The following is a 15,446-nucleotide window of genomic DNA, read 5'->3' as shown; positions in this document are numbered from 1 at the left end:
TCACTATCGACGTCTTGCAGGCCATGCTTCTTTTAAAAATGTAGACACACCGCTATCAGCTGTTTGTTCGCAGTCAAAACATGGCGGGTTGAAATGGGGAATCGTACGATAATTATTTCGATTAAAACTAATAAGACTAATGAAAACTAACAACGTAATTATCGATCGAAATAACGAAATTGTATCGATAAACACTTTAATTAACTATTAAAAAAACAGAGTCCGGTTTTATGACCTGCACGAATTGTTTTCAGCAGGAGTTACTTTCAGTGTGAATTTTACACTATTTTTTAAACCAAGAACACGGAATCAAAATTTCCGGAAAAATCAATATTTAAGCCCCAATATCTCTGCAATGCATCATCCGATTTTAAAACGAATTTCAGTTTTGTATTAAGCTTTGCAAACTCTACAATATGCATATATTTTGTGTTTTATATATAGTTTAATGATCAGTACGAATTGTTTTCAGTAGAAATTACTTTCAGTGTGAAATTTGCACTATTATTTGAACCAAAAACACGGAATCAAAATTTCCGGAAAAATCAATTTTTAAACCCCGATATCTCTGAAATGCATCATCCGATTTGAAAACGAATTTCAGTTTTGCATTTAGCTTTGCAAACACTACAACATGCATATAATTGTATCATTCGCTCGAAAAAATGAAAATTCCGAAAAATTAGAATCACTTCCAGTTTGGAGCGGGAGTGACAAAATAATTTTTTTTCTAAAAATGCCATAAAAAAATCCGCAGATTTATAATCACAGAAAATTTCAAGTCTATATGAACAACCGTTTACGAGAAAAGTCCTGGACAAAATCACTTTTTGAAAATTTTTAAAATGACGTAACTAGAAAACGGAAGTGACTTAATGACTGAAAGTTTAAAAGCTTCAAGGGACAAGAATTTAACATAATCTCTGAAAATTTCTTGCAAATCGGTTGAATAGTTTTTGAGATATAAAGCAAAAAAGAAGTCAGAAGGAAAAACAAGAAGAATAATAATAATAACTAGACACGATCTCGTTGCGAGCAACGAGGAGGTCTTCCGTCCGATTTTTAGAAGGAAATAGGACATCATCGACTTTGATTTTCGACCAAAACACATGATATGGAAAAAAGAGTGGAGAACTAATGCTTTTTTGTATCACATTTTATAACTTCTCTTATATTGTGTTTTTAAATATTTGTATTTCTTCAAATTAAGATAGAAAAGATTAAACCTGTTTACCTCTGGCTCCTAAAAAACCCTTATTAGGTAACGCAAGAGAAAATCATTATATTGTTAGAATATATAAATGTATTATACCTAATTTAGCTTAAATAACCTTTCACAAAATAGCTCTTAGTAAAACGCTATAGATTAAAGACTTTAGAGCCCTTTGATCCCCTAATTTAAGGGGCCAGCCCTTTTTTCTTGAAATCAAATGGAAGGCCAATTCATTCTGAACACATTTTGTCAACAAATGTTTAGAAATTCGTTACCGTTCTTGAGATATATGAGAAAGAAGGTTTTAGGGGCCGATCCATTATATCCATGTAGGGGCCGTTTAACGAAATTTTGAAGCTTGCATATTGTTAAGAACATCATTTTCAACAGCTTTCTTCTGTACTGAATTTTAAAATATTTTTCCTTTCTGAGATATGGGTGATCAGAATTTTGGACTTTTGGCCCATTAAAACCCTTAATTACATAACACATGATAAAATCATTACATCGCTTAGATACATAACTGTGAGATAAACATATTTGCTTCTATAACATTTACCAAAATATTCCTCAGTAAAGGGCTATAGATAAAAGACTTTAGAGCCCTTTGATCCCCTAATTTAAGGGGCCAGCCCCTTTTTCTTGATATCAAATAAAAGGTCACTTAATTCTAAACACATTTTGTCAAACAAGTTTTTAGAAATTTGTTACCGTTCTGGAGATATATGAGAAAGCAGGTTTTAGGGGCCGATCCCTTATCTCCTTATAGGGGCCGTTTAACGAAATTTTGAAGGTTGCATATTGTTAAGAACATCATTTTGAACAACTTTTCTTCTGTACTGCATTTCAAAATATTTTTCCTTTCTGAGATATGGGTGATCAGAATTGTGGACTTTTGGCCCCTAAAAACCCCAATTACGTAACACATGATAAAATCATTACATCGCTTAGATACATAACTGTGAGATAAACATATTTGCTTCTATAACATTTACCAAAATATCCCTCAGTAAAGGGCTATAGATAAAAGACTTTAGAGCCCTTTAATTCTTTAATTTAAGTGGCCAGCCCCTTTTTCTTGATATCAAATAAAAGGTCACTTAATTCTAAACACATTTTGTTCAACAAGCGTTACAAATTCGTTACCGTTCTGGAGATATACGAGAAAGAAGGTTTTAGGGGCCGATCCCTTATATCCATGTAGGGGCCGTTTAACGAAATTTTGAAGGTTGCATATTGTTAAGAACATCATTTTGAACAACTTTTCTTCTGTATTGCATTTCAAAATATTTTTCCTTTCTGAGATATGGGTGATCAGAATTGTGGTCTTTTGGCCCCTTAAAACCCTTAATTACATAACACATGATAAAATCATTACATCGCTTAGATACATAACTGTGAGATAAACATATTTGCTTCTATAACATTTAACAAAATATCCCTCAGTAAAGGGCTATAGATAAAAGACTTTAGAGCCCTTTGGTTCCCTAATTTAAGGGGCCAGCCCCTTTTTCTTGATATCAAATAAAAGGTCACTTAATTCTAAACACATTTTGTCAAACAAGTTTTTAGAAATTTGTTACCGTTCTGGAGATATATGAGAAAGCAGGTTTTAGGGGCCGATCCCTTATCTCCTTATAGGGGCCGTTTAACGAAATTTTGAAGGTTGCATATTGTTAAGAACATCATTTTGAACAACTTTTCTTCTGTACTGCATTTCAAAATATTTTTCCTTTCTGAGATATGGGTGATCAGAATTGTGGACTTTTGGCCCCTAAAAACCCCAAATTACGTAACACATGATAAAATCATTACATCGCTTAGATACATAACTGTGGGAAAAACATATTTGCTTCTATAACAATTTATAAAATATCCCTCAGTAAAGGACTATAGATAAAAGACTTTAGAGCCCTTTGGTTCCCTAATTTAAGAGGCCAGCCCCTTTTTCTTGATATTAAATAAAAGGTCACTTAATTCTAAACACATTTTGTTCAACAAGGGTTACAAATTCGTTACCGTTCTGGAGATATATGAGAAAGAATGTTTTAGGGGCTGATCCTTTTTCTCCTTATAGGGGCCGTTTAACGAAATTTTGAAGCTTGCATATTGTTAAGAACATCATTTTGAACAATTTTTCTTCTGTACTGCATTTCAAAACATTTTTCCTTTCTGAGATATGGGTAATCAAAATTTTGGACTTTTGGCTCCTTAAAACCCTTAATTACGTAACACATGGAAAAATCATTACATTGCCTGGATACATAACTGTGAGATAAACATATTTCCTTCTATAACATTTCCCAAAATATCGTTTAGTAAAGGGCTACAGATTAAAGACTTTAGAGCAGTTTGGTCCCCTTATTTGAGGGGCCAGCCCCTTTTTCTTGATTTTAAAGGAAAGGTCTTGTAAAAAGAAACTATTTTTGCATTACATGTCTTAACAAAATATTTTTCAGAAATTAGATAATTAAAGAAAACCACAAAAAATTACAACGTTTCTTAATCTAAATTTTCGGGTCCAGGCGAGCTTCAAGGAAAATGGCTTCTCGACAAATCTAAAACAAGCAAGCATATCTACCATAACCACTCTGTCTTGCATATAAATTTCAAGTCTCTAACTATAACGGTTCCTGAGGAGATGCGTGGACAACATCATGCTTCAAAATACAGGAAAAATGGAGATAATTCCGAAGCAGAAGTGAATTTTCAGACAGGAAGTGGGATGCAAAGAGACATTCACCAAAGACATTATCCCTGTAAAAATCATTAAAATCGATTGAGAAACGGCTGAGAAATTAAGGGTGTCTACCAAGGAGAAAAATAATAATAATATAGAAGAATGAGAACCCGTAGAAAAACAGTAAGGTCTTCCGCTGAAGACGGAAGACCTTAACTAGATACGACCTAATAATAATAGACTGTTTTTGTCTAAATCTTAATTGAAGAGTGTTTTTCAACTTGTACTACAGTCCAACAACCCTTTTATGTTAAATATTTTAGTTAGAAAATTAAATAAAAAGGAGTGAAAGAAATAAAGAGAAAGAACAAATCTTGGATCCGGCGAGATTAGAACACACAGCCTTTGCAGGTGTCTCAAAACATGGCTGACGCGAAATAATTCCCGAATTTGTCTTTGAATTTTGGGCGTTTCCGCCCTGGAGAGGAGCTGATAGTCCAGCTGATTGGTGCAAAATTTTAGCAAAATTGCTCACTTGATGAAGAAAGCATGAAACTTTCTACACAAGTTTTGTTATGTATAAGCTTCAATTTCAGCTATGGACCCACTTTTCAAAATCCAATATGGCCACCATTTTCAAGATGGCGGAAAACTGATAAAATTTTTCAATTTTCCTTTATTAAAAAGTTTGTTTTGACAAAGGAGCAACATTTTAAAAATAACTAATGATGTTTAATCATTAAGGAAGGTTTACCATTTCATGTAATTGCAGATTAAATAAAGTTAAGTAAAACGTGATGCTTTTTATGATATTTTTGCCAAAATTTTGCCCAAAATAGTAACCGTTTTTTTTATTAAATAATTATTTTATTAAAAATGAAAATTACCCGGTCTTTTTTTTTTTAGATAAAAGAGACACAAATGCTAAAGATATTTTAAGAAAGTTATACTGTTGAGAATGTTCAAAAATTAGTCTCTGTCACATTCTCCGCCACATTTACAAAGAGCAGTGCAGGTCAAATTAGCTTTAACACATCGGCACCTCCCTCTACATCCAATCTGAGGCTTGCATCCACATTTAATTAGCTCATTGCATGATGCTGATGCTTCAGGTAGTACTGTCCAAAATGGAATCCACATATTTGTTTCATTCCTTTTCCAGCCCCATGTTCCTGGATCTACTGTTGTAGAGGTAGGTTCAAGACATCTGTCCCAGACCTGGCTAGCCATATAACAGGCTCGCTTTGTGTGTTGAAGCAGTGCTGCTTCTGTAGGAGGAATATTATCTATTGCCCTTCCTTTTCTAGCAAATAGGTCCACTCTTGCGCCATTTACTGTTACACACTCACTTGCTTTATCGTACATGAGCACAACAAAACGTTGTATTTCTTCCATGTGATCCACAACGGCTGTTGGCGACAGACTCTTATCGCTTAAACTGTCAAAGGTTTCCATTACTGGTCTATAGCTTGTCCATGTATCCCATGCTCTTTTTTTACCCTTGTTTCCAAATGATGATACCTGATCACAGCCCGTGAATGCATGGAAAAATAAAAGGCCATGTGACTTCTGGGGTCCAAGAGCATTGGCAATATTGTGGACTGACAGGTACCTAAAATTTTTTCCAACTCCGAAGGCAATCCACAATTCTTTTATCCGTTCAATTTTCTTAAAACAAGATATGGCTATAACCACAACATCGGTATCAACCGTCCGAATCATGACACACTCGTGCCCTTCTGCAACTGCATCCTTAACATGAAGCATCATTCGTGTATCTGCCTCTTCATGTGTGCAAGGTTCTATTTGACTGGTGTCCTTTGTCTTTAAGCACATGACAGAGCTGCCTATAGTAGTAACGAGCTGTTTCTCAGCATCCCAACTTTGGTCTGATACCAGTTGTTTTGATAGGTAAACAAACAATTCCTTCTTGTTCTCGTCTACTCTTAAGAAACTTTCCCAATTTCCCGGAACGTTAGAGTCTGATAAAACCCTCCTTCTTATCCCCTTGCCTCTTCTAGTTCTTTCCGATGATTTTAAGCTGTCTGTAAAATATTCATCCCAGATGATATCAATTCTCCTGACAGAGTGCAGCTGAATCTGAATATATGGTTTAAAAATATCTCTGAAGTAATCTTCAAACGTTTTACTCCCCCTTGGTTTAAGCATATTAACAAGGGCAGCCCCATCTAAAACTAAAGCATCAACTGAAGGTGCCTCATTGCTTGATTCGGTAGTTTTCTCCAATTGAACAAGAAGATCAGATTTCGATCCATGGCGTAAATCACCAAATTGTGAAAGGGATGGAGGATAAGCTTGGTTTTCATGTTTGAAAAATTCTACTAGATCGCCATTTCGAACTTGACACGAAACATATAACTGTGAAAAAAGAGAACAGTTCTGTTTCAATGATACTATTTGCTGTTTCTCCTTGGATACTGTTCTTGGTTGTTGACGGCTAAATAAAAGGAGCTTGTTTTGTTTAATTGGTTCGTAAATAGATTTTGAGTTACTCTCTAAACGTTCTTTTACAAACTGGTGGAACTGCTGTTTTCCAATCATCTCTATGTTTCTAACTGTTTCAGCTACCTTTTTGTCAACAATATCATGTGTATCCAATATAAGTAAATCCTCGCTTTGTTCCATAAAAGGATTTCCCATATCTTCTACAACTGAACAGAAAGCGTTTACATGCTTTGCGAATGTGTTTTGCTGACTCCTGACCTGTTCGTGGTGTCGTATATCTGGTCCTTTGCTTTGATCTTTCTTTATTTGTTCTTGAGCAGATTCGAATTCATTTATTACTCTGGCTACTTCTGGACCCGATACCATCCACCTTTGAAGCTGAGCCATATTTTCTGTAAGGCCAATTGCTCCACCATCTCCTTTCACTAACTTATTGTTCTGCTCATGTGCCTGATCTAATGCTATTGATGAAAATCTATTATGAGATTTCTTAGCAACAAATTTACCATTTTGAAACTCTTTTTCCACTTCTGGTGCATTATCATGTAGCATAACCATGTCACGTAAGTGAACAGGTAACCATCTCGCATAGTTCGGATGATCAAGCGCAAAGAACCAAGGGATAAGAAGTGAAATTGATTCTTTATACAGTTGAAAATTACCCTCTCTCAGTGATCTGATGAAAATTAAAATTGCAATTTCAAACTTCAGTGTTAAAGACCAGAAGTTGAAAAGGGGACTTTCAATTTCTCTTTGTTCTCGCCATTCTTCAAATACAAGCTGATCATTTTCACCCTGTTCTGTTATATATCTATCGTAAGAACGCTTCATCAAAATGTATAAAGAACAAGCAGTCACCTCATGTGCGTGTCTTGTCCGTTTCACGTGGGATGCTTTAAGGAATGAATCAGCGGTGCCTGAACTTGCTATGTCGGCTTGACATAGTACACTGGTCCAGCCACTGTTTTCTAGCCAATCACCAATCGTTCTAAAAGCAGCAATTTCAATGTGAAGACCACCAAATAGGATGACAACATGTTTCTCTGAAAATCTTTCTGGCCAGGTCCATTGAATCAGCTTTGCTAATGCAAAGAGGGGTTGGTCACATGTGATGACAGGTGTCTGTCCTGGGTTAAGAAAGTTGACAATTTTCTTAATAATATCTAAAGCATGTCGAATCATTGCAACTGACTTTGCCTCTTCTTGGAATAAAGGTAACAATGAGCTAATGTCTATTACTGTCTCTGGATTATCTTGTAGTCTTTTTGCATGAAAAGCTGACCAAGAATATTCCATGCATTCACTATTGTCAGCTGCAATATTTTCATGGACATGTTCAAGCCATCTGAAATATTAATATATAAATATGCATATATATGTATATTAAATGTTAGTACTTGTTACTTAGGAACACATATAAGAATTGTGTTTGTAACAGGAAATTTCAAACTATATGATAGCTGTACCTGTATTCCTCATTCAATGCATTCGGAACTGTTACAAGTATATCATCAGTGACTAGTAGGGAACCTCTAATTGGAGAAATCTCTGATCTTTCCCTTGGAAGCACAACTGGTGGGACTACAGTGTAAAATTCTGGCAGTGGCTTTAGTTTTTCATGTCTAGCAAAAGATGCCTCTATTGGTGGGATCAAGCGCTCGATGCCATCCCCCTCATTTTCTGGATGTTGGAATACTGAAATTGCTGTGCCGTGTAAAGAGCCTTGTGCAGTTGTCGAACTAGGATTGTGGTCTATATTGTCAATTGCAGCAGTTGTAAAAAGATTTTTTCTAAGCTTAGCAGGACAAACTACATTTTCAATATTGAAAGATTCGCAGATGGAATTTCCCAGTGATGCTGATAATTGCATTATTCTGTCATAAGAAATGGATAAGCCTAAATCATACAGCTTTTCAACAAGCCCTCTTTTTCTTGTTTCGGCATGTATTAGCAAGCCTAAATATGTTGGCAATGGAGGCTCTCGGTCAGTTGCATGTGATGAATAAATTGCAGAATCTTTTCTCCTGCGAACAGATGAATTAAATTGGATCAATTGTGCAATCGTTAGAGTACACTGAGCTTCTATAAAATTTGAGGACTGCATCTCAATACTTGGCCCACCTAAAATCATGCCTACAAGTGTTTTTAAAGATTGTGGAACATAATTCTTTTGACAATCAGTTTCAAAGAACCCTTTGAAGGAATACTTTGTTTGCATCATTTCCTTCCGAACAATTTTTGCAGCTTTTGCAAGAATTAAAGCATCGTCATCATAGTGATTTGTAATTGCCTGTCGAATAGCATTCCCAACATCTTCATTGAACATGAGTAAAACATCCCGTCCTTGTTTATGGGCTTGTAAATCTGGTATTGCTGCTAGGATTCTGTCTTTTACATGTGTTGAGTTGGGTCTTTTATTCATGTCGAGACCAAATTGCTCTAAACGATTACTGTACATTGCCATGAGATCTGCCAGCCTAAATACAGCAGCTACACCTTTGTTCATTCGTGAATCCTCTACATATGATACAAGTTCAGCCAAAACTATACCATGGATTTGATTTTCGCCATTCTCATCTACAATCTTTTGTGGTCTTGCTTTGTTAAAAAGATTTAAGTAGCAGTTTTTGTGATACATAGCTTCTTGAGATATCATATCCCCTGCGCTAAGTTTCGCCAACAATACAGTATCCTGCACTTGCAATGCATATTTCCTGATATTACTGTCTATACTGAAGGTAGAAACTTTGTGAAGCTCTCCTGATGTTCCACCACAGAAAAAACAATGTCGAGCAACCAGGACTTTGGCGAGTTATCTTTCTTGATGTTTCAGAAATGTCTGATTCATTTTTTCTTTTCGAATGTTCATGTCGTTTTAATTTCATGTCTGTGTATTTGTTCCTACATGTTTTGTGCCACTTGGCTTTCATCAACTGTAACTTGGATGCAATACCATTTGCATCATTCAATTGGTCAAGTCTAATTGTCGTTGGAAACCAATTTATACTTTGACATCGAAGGAGCACTGTTTCCAGAGATCTATATCCAGCACCAACTTCAATATCAGATCTCCTTATATTTGCTGGACATTGCAGAGCTTCAGATGTGCTCTCTTGGCATAAAATACATTTTTCCCAATCAAATATTATTGTTAAATTTGACGATGAAGACTCAATGTCTGGATTTACGATTTTAATGTGTTTGGACATTTCTTATCAAAAGATAACTTTACTTCATTTCCTCAATCACTTGCCAAGCAAGATCTACAATATATTATAAAGGTTATATAAACTCGATTGTTTTGGTCAAATTGACTGAAATAAGATGACAATATTTCAAAACTTACACGCATCTTAGATGAATAGCCTACCATATTTAGCTACTTCAAAAAAATTTTATAACTGTTACCGAAATGGCGTTTCATACTTGTTTAGGGGATGGAACATTTGTTATCTATTTAACATTTGTTCTTTAACTGTTTATGTTTATGTAATTGTTTTTTATGTTATATTATATTTGTCTAAGTGTACATGTACATCACCTATTCAGAAAATTATAAATAAATTATCAAAACACAAACACTTACCTACTTTGTGTAACCATTTTGTCGTCTGCATCATGATCCAAGTATGAAACCACTGTATGTCATTGTTACATGTAAATGCAGATTCGTCCTTATTTCCTAATTAACTGATATTTGATTCCATTTTATCATTTTTATATTCAAGTGAAATAAATTCATTTATGTAAAACATTTTAATCTCATACCAGTCATCAATGAACTCATTTGAAAACTTTTATATAAAACCAGTCAGAGATAATATGGCAACCATATTGAAAGATCAAATTATCAAATTCAATCATTAATTAAGGCTCCCAAATTATTTACAATTGATAAATTCTGTTGTATTTTAAACCATCATCAAAAGTAGTATTGTTTGAAACAAACGGAGATGTAAAAGATATTTTACATGGCGGCCATTTTGAATTTGGCGGCCATACTGAAATATCATTATTTTGAATATTAGAACTTCCAAAGCATCTACTTAATATCAACTGTGTAAAATTTCGAACTTCTAGGATCAAAAATAGAGAATTTATTGAAAAAAGTTTTTAAAATGATAAGCTATATAGCGGCCATCTTGAAAATGGCGGCCATATTGATTTTTGAGAGTGGGTCCATAGTTTATATTGCTCAGTACACCTAAACATACCCACATGCCAAATTTGGTGCTTTCTTCATTAAGTGAGCAATTCTTTCACCAATCAGCCGGACTATGAGTTTTTGTATGAGATGAAAAACAACGTGTAAGATGTCTGACTATTCAGGTTTGGTAACAGTGCGAGGTCATTTGAAATATTGATGCGTGTTTGTGTCTGGAGGGGGTGAAAAACCCGAGCTTGATTTTCGTCTTAAATAAATCGAAAATAGAATTTTGAGGTGTGGATCTCGGATTCACAACAATTAGGGAAAGTCCTAAAGCAATGACTGATGCATTTTACCAATGTATTCCAGTGTTGAGATTTTTTTTTCGTGTCGTTTACTATTATGTTTGACTGTTCTATTTCAGTAGGATTGATAAAAATCTTTATAAATGTAGAAATAACGAAATTAGTAACACGTAAATTTATTCGGTAAAAATTTGATGACAGTAATATCCACATTTCTAACATTTATAAGTAGTTCACACGCTATCGTAGATACAGATTAAACGGAAAACAAGAAATACACATGCAACAAAAATATTACGCGGCTGCTTACATCCCATGTACTGTGTAAATTTTAAGTCCCCGTACAGGCTATACTCGCCGTTTGATCTCAGGAATTTCTTCTTAATTGTTCAATCCGCTGCATATTTGGCAGACAATAAGAATAGGGTCCGAGGTACATTTACACAAAATTTCATTAGGATTAAGTAAGGGGCTCGGGAGTTAGAATTTTTTTTACAGTACATGTCACGCACGCCAATCTAAACTCAAATGCCGAAAAATTCATATCTCTCTTAAAAATGAACGAATAGGTCTGGTCATTAGAACAGTAATCTCGACTTGAACTAGGTTGAAAATAAAGGTTCAAGACGAAAGATCCAGTAAAATCAGGCCAGAAAAACTAAATGATTTTGTGAATAGGAAGGGGGGGGGGGGGGGGGTCGGTGGGTGTTCCACGTATAGGCAATAAGCACCGTTTAATCTCAGGAATTTCGTCTTAATTGTTCAATCCGCTGCATATTTCACAGACAATAAGAATGGGGTCCGAGGCTCACTTTCACGAATTTTCATTAGGATTAAGTGAAGGGCTTGGGAGTTAGAATTTTTTTTTAGTACATGTCAAACACTACAATTGAAACTCAAATGCCAAAAACTTCATAACTCTTTTATTAATGAACAAATTGGTCTGGTAATTAGTACAGTAATCTAGAATGGTACTAAGTTGAAATTAAAGGTCCGAGATCAAAGATCCAGTAAAATCGGGCCAGAAAAACTAATTGATTTTATGAAGGGTGGGGGGTGGGGGGTGGTCGGTGACTTCTATATTAAACGGAAAATACTAAATTCCCAATATCACTAGAGTTTGAGATACATGCTTGACCTTTTTTTTGCTATTTACCAGCTAAACATGATTTGGAAATAGAATGAAAAATCCTTTGATTTTAAACAGACTCTTTTCTTCAATTTCTATATCCTCTTTTTCTTTTACAAATAAATCATAAATGTATTGGACTTCTCGCCCTTGTTTTGTTTCTGTATTATGTATAAGAGCTTTGATTGAAACATTTAGATCCCTCTTATCATGTAATTTGAGGGGCTAGCCCCTTTTTCTTGATATCAATGAAGGGTCCCTTAATATTAAACACATTTTGTTCAACAAGTGTTTAGAAATTTGTTACTGTTTTTGAGATATTAGGGAAAGATTGTTTTAGGGGCCGACCCTTTATCTCCTTATAAGGACCATTAAACGAAACTTTGGTGGTTTAGGGGCCGACCCTTTGTCTCCTTATAAGGACCATTAAACGAAACTTTGGTGGTTAAATATTATTACGAATATTATTCTGAGTATCTTCTCTTCTATAATGCATTTCAAAATATTTCTCCTTTTTAAGAAATAAATGATCAAAATATTGGACTTCTAGCCCCTTTAAAATCCAAATTATGTAACATATCAGAAAACTTTTAACAAATATAGGTAGATAACTGGAAGATAAATATTTTTGCTTCTATAATACATTACAAAATATTTTTCATTAAAGAGATATAGATAAGGACTTTATACCCCTCTTGGCCCCTAATATGAGGGGTCCGCCCCTTTTGCTTGGTGTCAGTTGAAAGATCTTTTATAGATTAATTTTTGATGCTCTACATGTGTTAGCAAAATATTGATTAGAAGAAAGATATTCGTGATCAAATCTCAAATTTCGTAAAAATTGTCAAAAAAATTTAACATCAACATTTTCAGTTCCGGGCGAGCTTCAAGGATGATGACTTCTGGTCAAATCTAAAACAAGCAAGCAAATCTACCATAACCACTCTATCTTGCATATAAATTTCAAGTCCCTAACTATAACAGTTTTTGAGGAGATGCGTGGACAATATCATGTTCCAAAATACATGAAAAAGGGAGATAATTCAGAAACGAAAGTGAATTTTCAGACAGGAAGTAAGATGCAAAGAGATATTCACCTAAGACATCATCCCTGTAAAAATCATTAAAATCGATTGAGAAATGGCTGAGAAATTAAGGGTGACTACCAAGAAAAAAAATAATAATATAGAAGAATGAGAACGCGTAGAAAAACAGTAAGGTCTTCCGCTGAAGACGGAAGACCTTTAAAAAAAAGCAATAGAATAACAAGAGGGTCTTCCGTTGAAAACGGAAGACCCTAATAAAAAGAAACAATAGAATAACAAGAGGGTCTTCCGTTGAAAACGGAAGACCCTAAAAAAACAATAGAATAACAAGAGGGTCTTCCGTTGAAAACGGAAGACCCTAAAAAGAAACCGAAGAATAACAAGAGGGTCTTCCGTTGGAAACGGAAGACCCTAAAAGAAACCGAAGAATAACAAGAGGGTCTTCCATTGAAAACGGAAGACCCTAAAAAGAAACCGAAGAATAACAAGAGGGTCTTCCGTTGGAAACGGAAGACCCTAACTAGACACGATCTCGTTGCAAGCAACGAGGAGGTCTTCCGTTCGATTTTTAGAATGAAGTATGACATCATCGACTTTGATTTTCGACATTAAACATAGTTTGGAAAAAGGAGTGAAGCATTAATCCTTTATTGTATCGCTTTTTATAAGTTCTCTTTGCTGTAGTTGTTCCTGCAGCAAAGCTTGATGTTCCTGCAAGAAGCAGAGTGTTTAAATCAATAAAAAGAGCAAGTTAAACTAAAAAATAAAAAAAATCGATCATTCTTGGAACGACTTAACAAAATACGAATTAACAAAAACCTTAACGATTCTAAGAACGACTTACCAAAAAAAATTCCGAATGTGTCAAAGTACTTAACAAAAATCGAATTATTTTTCGTACGAGTTACTTTAACTTTGAACTTTACGCTATTTTTGATACCAAAACCGCAGAATCAAAATTTTCGAAAAATCAATTTTTAAACCCTGATATCTGTTATGCATCGTCCGATTTTAAACCGGATTTTAGTTTTGTACTCATCATGAAAATTATCGTAAGTTACATATGTTTAATTTTAAATATTGAAAAACATGAAAAACTAAAACAAGAGGCAAATGGACCACATCGCTCACCTGAGGATTAATAGGTATGATAAAATCAGCTTAATGGAGTCACAATACAAACTAACTGGACAATGTACAATAATACATGTAGATCTTGTATAAATAAAATCCATTTCCCCCCTGGATATTCTTATGTTTATAATCATTAGTCCCTTTTCTTACAAGATGATTTTATAGTCATATCACATGTTGAGTATTGCAGTTCTCAAAAAGATCCTTAACAATAGTTTATATATGGGATATAAACCTACATCAAACTCTGAACCTTCTTGTGAGGCAAAAGAACTGTCCTGGGGCCAAAGTCTTAACAATTATAAAGAATCATCTGGCTGATTAGTTTCTGAGAAAAAGATTTTTATAGATTTACTCTATATATTCCTTTGTTAAACTTTGACCCCATTGTGGCCCCACCCTACCCCTGGGGATCATGATTTTCACAACTTTGAATCTACACTACCTGAAGATGCTTCCATATACGTTTCAGCTTTCCTGGCTGATTAGTTTCTTAGAAGATTTTTAAATATTTACTCTGTATATTCCTATGTTAAACTTCGACCCCCCCCCCTCCATTGTGGCCAAAACCTACCCCGGGGGTCATGATTTTCACAACTTTGTATCTACACTACCTAAGGATGCTTCAACATAAGTTTCAGCTTTCCTGGCTGATTAGTTTCTGAGAAAAAGATTTTTAAAGATTTTCTCGATATATTCCTATGTAAACACCCATTCCCCCATTGTGGCCCCACCATACCACCAGGGAATATGGTTTGAACAAACCTGAATCTACACTACCTGAGGATGCTTCCACTTTAATTTGAGCTTTTCTGGCCTATTAGTTTTTGAGAAGAAGATTTTTGAAAAACACCAACAAATTTTCAATAATTCTCAATTATCTCTATATATTCCTGTGTAAAACTTGATCCCTCTCTTGTGGCCCCTCCCTACCCCCGGGGACCATGATTTGAACAAACTGGAATCTACACTACCTGAGGATGCCTCCACACAAGTTTAAGCTTTTCAGGCCGAATAGTTTTTGAGAAGAAGATTTTTGAAAAATACCAACAAATTTTTAATAATTCTCAATTATCTCCCCTTTAAAGAGGGCATGGCCCTTCATTTGAACAAACTTGAATTCCCTTCACCTAGTGGTGCTTTGTGCCAAATTTGTTTGAAATCTGCCCAGTGGTTCTTGAGAAGAAGATGAAAATGTAAACATAGGTAATCACAGATTACAAAGCTCACCGAGACGAGACATCACACTTGTGAGAGTTCACCTTTATGAGACCACCTTTATCATATTAAATGAAAATCATACTTTATGACCTTGGATATTCATAG

The 15,446-nt window shown here is 34.8% G+C and overlaps 1 pseudogene; it reads right to left on the bottom strand.

Annotated features, from left to right (window-relative positions):
* LOC128165259 (heat shock 70 kDa protein 12A-like) overlaps positions 1-15,446 on the bottom strand; it is a 62,933-nt pseudogene that overhangs the window by 28,512 nt on the left and 18,975 nt on the right.

This window comes from Crassostrea angulata, chromosome 10, assembly GCF_025612915.1.
Source record: "Crassostrea angulata isolate pt1a10 chromosome 10, ASM2561291v2, whole genome shotgun sequence".
NCBI classification, from domain to species: Eukaryota; Metazoa; Mollusca; class Bivalvia; order Ostreida; family Ostreidae; genus Magallana; species Magallana angulata.
Note: the sequence above shows the minus strand (reverse complement) of the source record. Positions and strands in the feature narration are given on the sequence as shown.